The sequence below is a fragment of the Myxocyprinus asiaticus genome, chromosome 25, assembly GCF_019703515.2.
Source record: "Myxocyprinus asiaticus isolate MX2 ecotype Aquarium Trade chromosome 25, UBuf_Myxa_2, whole genome shotgun sequence".
NCBI lineage: Eukaryota > Metazoa > Chordata > Actinopteri > Cypriniformes > Catostomidae > Myxocyprinus > Myxocyprinus asiaticus.
In genome coordinates this window covers 22,412,192-22,418,302 of record NC_059368.1, presented here as the reverse complement: position 1 = coordinate 22,418,302, position 6,111 = coordinate 22,412,192, and positions in this window count along the sequence as shown.

The following is a 6,111-nucleotide window of genomic DNA, read 5'->3' as shown; positions in this document are numbered from 1 at the left end:
CACTGTGGACATAGAACAAATGTTCCACTGCTTCAAAGTCCGACCAGCAGACAGGAACTTTATGAGGTTTCTCTAGTTCCGTGACAACAACCCAGACAATGAAGTGATGGAATACCGCATGAAGGTACATGTTTTCAGGAATAGTCCCTCTCCTGCAGTAGCAATTTACTGCCTTCAGCGTATAGCTCAAGAGGGTGAAGAGGAGTTTGGTCAAGATGCACGGCAGTTCATTGAACGAGATTTTTACATGAATGATGGACTAAAATCCTTACCTTCCCCAGAAGCAGCAGTCGATTTACTAAAGAAGACACAGAACATGCTGGCTTGCTCTAATCTGAGGCTGCACAAACTGGCTTCAAACATTGAAAATGTTATGGCTGCCTTTCCATCAGAGGATCACGCCAGCTCACTGAAGGATCTGGATCTAGGTGCCAACCCACTTCCAGTGCAGCAAAGCCTTGGCTTGCTTTGGAATTTGGATTCAGATTGCTTTACATTTCAAGTCCAGAGTGACAAAAATCCCTTCACTAGACGTGGATTACTATCAGTAGTAAACAGTCTGTACGATCCACTCAGGTTTGTGGCTCCTGTGACAGTCCAGGCAAAAGCTCAGAGAGTTTACTCAAGACTCTTCTGAATGGGATACTCTCTTACCTGCAGATGAGCAGAAATTGTGGGAGGCATGGAGAGATTCCTTACAGGAATTTCAGTATCTGCAAATCCCAAGAAGCTATAGGCCTATTTCACTGGCAGCTATAAAGTTTAAAGAGATTTGTGTCTTCTCAGATGCTTCAGAAAGAGCAATTGCAGCAGTTGCTTACCTCAAAACAATAGACACAGATGGGAACTGTCACACAGGGTTCATCACTGGCAAAGTAAGATTAGCTCCACAACTAGAACACACAATACCCAGACTAGAGCTCTGTGCAGCTGTTTTGGCTGTAAACATGGTGGAAACCTTTACTGCAGAGATTGATGTTAAATTTGATGCAATTACCTTCTATACTGATAGTCATGTAGTCCTTGGATACATCTACAATGAGAAACGTAGATTTCATGTCTATGTAAGCAACCGTGCCCAGAGAATCTGTAGAAGCACCATCCTAGAACAGTGGCATTATGTGAGCACAGAACATAATCCAGCTGACATTGCAACGCGACCAGTACCTACAGCCCAACTGCGGAATAGCATCGGGTTCACTGGGCCAGCATTCCTGCACCATGCCAAAAATGAGACCTTTCCCAAAGAGCCATTTGAACTTGTGAATCCCAATCGAGACTCAGAAATATGTCCACAAGTAACAGTGCAGCACACCACTGTCTCCAAGCGCTTTGAATGCTTTTCTGACTCGAGAGGTCTTACTAAAGCGCTTGTAAGACTGATCCATATAGCTTGTTGCTACAAAAGAGGCCAGGATAACACAGCTGAGGCATGCAAAGGATGGCACAGTTGCAGATTTCCTCTGAGTTGTTGACATACTCCTTCAGGGTGAAGAAGCTGTCATACGTGCAGTGCAGCAAGAGGCATATGCTGATGAGTTGCAGTACCTCAGATACAATGAACAACTTCCCAAAAATGGCCCACTTCAGACCTTAGATCCCTTCCTTGATCATAAAGGCTTATTGAGGGTTGGAGGTCGTCTTGCAGATGCGAATCTGGGACCTGAAGAAAAGCGACCTCTTATTTTGCCTGGACGGTACCTTGTAGCACTGATTCTAGCACACCACTTTCATGAACAAATGCAACATCAAGTACGTCACTTTACAGAGGGCTATCCAATCTGCTAGCCACTGGATAGTAGGCCTCAAGAGGTGTGTGGCCAATCTTAATCATGCATGTGTCGTGTGCCGCAGACTTAGGAGAGTCTGTGAGACTCAGAAGATGGCAGACCTGCCTATCAATAGGCTCAGTCTGGATCCCCCTTTCACACATGTGGGGCTAGATGTGTTCGGCCCCTGGACAGTGTCCACATGCAAGACAACAGGTGGCCATGCTGAAAGCAAGTGGAGGGCAGTGCTCTTCACATGCTTGGGCATCAGAGCCATTCACATAGAAGTCCTTGAGTCCTTAGATTCCTCCGGCTTTATAAATGCCTTGAGGAGGTTCCTGGCAATTCGAGGTCCAGTCAAACACATTTGCTCTGACAGAGGAACCAATTTCATTGGGGCTTGTAAGGACTTACAGATCCCTCCAACATTGATGGAAGAATCATGACTGCTCCTGAACTTTTAATGCACATCATTCATCGCATATGGGAGGTGTCTGGGAGAGGATGATTGGTGTTGTACACAGGATTTTGGACTCCATGCTCCTCCAAATGGGGCCTTCTAAACTTACACATGAAGTATTCGCCACTCTTATGGCCGAGGACACCACTATTGAAAACAGAAGACCACTGATACCTGTGTCAACCGACCCTGCAGATCCTTTTATCCTCACTCCTGCCACATTACTTACCCAAAAGATTGACCCCTGTCCAGTCCCAGATGGTGACTTTGGACAGTCCAACTTGTATAAGTGACAATGGTGCAGACTGCAAAGCCTTGTGAACACCTTTTGGGACAAGTGGCGCAAACAATACTTATCAACTCTGCAATCTTGAAGAAAATGGCATTTTCACCAGCCCAACATTACACCTGGCAGTGTGGTTCTGTTGAAGGATTCTCAATCTAAGAGAAATCAGAGGCCTTTGGGAATTGTCACAGAAGCATACCCCAGCCGGGATGGGCGAGTTTGAAAGGTAAAAGTCATTGCGAAAGAAGGGCCCAAGTTGTTTCAGATACCAATTAATGAGTTAGTCCTTCTCCTTCCTGAGGAAACAAAGCCAAACACAATTCAGATCTAAATTTAAAGTAAAAGAAAATTTGGTATCCCTCGGATACCAGACTGGGAGTGTTCTGTCCCCATGGACATTTTCAGTTTAGTTATTCTAAGTAGTTATGTTATGTGGTGCAATTATGACTCCTACTGGCGAAAGATGTATTACATGGTCTGACTGATTTAGTCCTTTATTGAAGATGTCATAAATGTGCACCTAGTTCCAGCATGGCAGGGAAAGAGCACAGAGGTCATGGCTGCTGTTAATCCTTGAATACAGTTGGTTTTGAAGGCATTGTCATTATATTTCAATCAATTAAGTATAATTAAGTAATGATGATTGATTCATGTAAAGTTGTTTATTATTATTTACATGCTATTTTCTACAATTTGTTAATGGGCTCTGCTCATTGCTGCATTTCTTAATGTGGACTAAGCTACATGTTGTGTAATCATCTAAGAGCATTTGTTAGCTATAAATGGATATATTTGTTAACTTTATTTATTTACTATGTCATCATTGTATTTTCTGACACCAGTAAAGAGGTGACGAAACTACTTCCTTTGTCTGTTGTCTTTTGGAGGCGTTAACCGACTGTCAACTCAAGCAAGGTGTTTGAGGCAGAGGGCAGAACACTAACGGGAGCATTGCAGTTTTGTTTCCTTAAATGTCATCTTCTGAGCATCTGGCAGTGGAATGCATTTATGGTTGGAGATTGGAGATATCAAGTAGGAATATCCCAAATGCGATTTGAATGGAACGCAGCATTCCTTTTGGAGGCGGATTTCTCCCGTTTGGAACACAGGGTCATGTCGCACTGCTTTAACATCATCAGTCAAGACAGCATGTCTTAATTATGAATTAAGACATTATTAATTTGCATGTCCTCTAAACGTTTAGCTCAAGATTATTATTTAGATTTAACATTTATATTACATTTTTATATTTAACATTTACATTTAGATTTAACATTTGGATTTAGATTTAAGATTTACATTTGGAATTTATATTTAGGATTTATAATTATTTACATTTAAGATTTATATTTAGATTAACATGTTGGGTTTATATTTAACATTTAGATTTAGATTTAGATTTAGATGTAACATTTATATTTATATTTAAGAATTATATTTGAGTTTTAACATTTACATTTAGATTTACACTACCGGTCAAAAGTTTTGAAACACTTGACTGAAATGTTTCTCATGATCTTAAAAATCTTTTGTTCCCTATCTGTCACTCACTCAACGTTGGTGTCGATGTAGTGAAACTAGGGGTCACTCTTGGGAGCCCGAGACACCTCTGGTCTTTGATAAAAGGCCAATGAAAATTGGCGAGTGGTATTTGCATGCCACTCCCCCGAACATACGGGTATAAAAGGAGCTGGTATGCAACCACTCATTCAGATTTTCTCTTCGGAGCCGAACGGTCATGCTCATTGAGCTGAATAGCACTGTTCATTCACCTCTGCTGGATCTGACGGCGCATTTCAGCGGCTTCTCCCTCCTCTGCACTGGTGCACTGCAGAGAACGCCCCTGGGCGCTTCGGCAGAAAAACTAGAGAGTATATTTTCTAAAAGAGTGTTTTTCCCCTCTAAAAGAGTATATTTCTCTAAAAGAGCGCACACACGGAACGTCTTTTTAAAGACGCGTCTTTCTAAAGATGCCTTTCCGTTCGTGTGTTATTCCTGGTTGTGGTCGTTTTCTCTCAACTTCGGATGGTCATGATCGCTGTCTTTCGTGTCTGGGCGCGACACACACGGAGGCAGCCTTTATGAATGGTTCATGTTCTCACTGCGAGAACATGACCATGGCAACGTTGCGGTCGCGGCTTACTTTCGTAAGGAAGCAAACCACCCCAGCAGCTCCCCGCCTTGGTCCTCCTACCTATGGGTTTGAGGTCAGCGCGGGTGGCGCTGGGGGCGATTTGGGAACCTCAATGGGATCGCCTCCGCCGGGTATCCCCCCGCGGACCTCCCATTCCCCAGCACGCTCGTCCGCCCCAATCGGGCTTCCGGATGAGTTCGCCGGCTCGTCGCATGGCGAGTCTGGCTTCTTGTTCGAGGCCCGCGAAGATGATAAGCTCTCGAGCGCAGCATCGGAGAGCGGGCTTGTCCAGTTGGACGCAGAAGCCTCAGCTGGGCTTCCCCCTTCGGGGACGGTCGCCCAGTTACAGGCCGATGCCGAAATGATGGACATGCTTTCCCTGGTGGCCGCGAGCGTCGGGCTAGAGTGGAACCCTCCGCTCTCCCCTGAACCCTCGCGGCTTGATGATTGGTTTCTGGGCTCGCGGCGCCGCTCAGACCAGCCGCGCCCCGCTCCAGTGCCATTCTTCCCAGAGGTGCATGAGGAGCTGACGAAGTTGTGGGAGGCACCTTTTACTGCCCAACCCCGACTCTGCAGTTCCCCCGCTCTCACTACCCTCGATGGCGGGGCGGCCAGGGGCTATACGGTGATTCCCCCGGTGGATAAGGCGCTCGCGGTGCACTTATGCCCGCAGAGCGCCGCCACCTGGCGTGGATGCCCTAAGCTCCCCTCCAAGCCCTGTAGGCTCACGTCATCCCTGATGGCCACGGCCTACAGTGCTGCTGGACAAGCCACCTCTGCCCTGCACGCCATGGCTCTCCTGCAGGTCCACCAAGCCAAGGCACTGAAAGAACTGCACGAGGGTAGTTCCGCCCCAGATTTGATGCAGGAACTGCGCTCGGCGACCGACCTCGCCCTCTGGGTGACGGAGGTCACAGCGCGGTCTCTCGGACGGACGATGGCCACACTAGTGGTCCAGGAGATCCACCTGTGGCTCAACCTGGTCGAGATGCTGCCCCCATTTCCCAGGCGGGCCTATTCGGCGACACCGTTGAGGACTTTGCCCAGCAGTTCTCGATGGTAAAGCAGCAGACGGAGGCAATCCGGCACATCCTGCCCCGGCGCGGCTTAAGACCCCGCACCCCGTCTGCTCGTTGCCAAGGGCGTCCCCCTGCGGTGACTGCACTGGCTCCGCCACAGCCCGCCCCTCCGGCCCGGCCCCGGCATGGAGCCCACCGCAGGAAGCCGATGCCACCCGTCTCACAGCAGGCACCGAAGAACCCACGGAGGTCTTCGAAGCGCCCCTGAGATGGGCAAACCAGGGACAAGGGAACCCACTCACCTGGAGCTGGTAGAAAGACCACTCCATCCCCCGGTGGAGGGCCGGGTGGAAAATCCTTTTTGTTTGATTTCGCCGCACGCCCAAGTGTCTGCGGTACCCAACAGTTCAACAAAAGAGCGGCTTCCTTCCTCCCTGGGACAC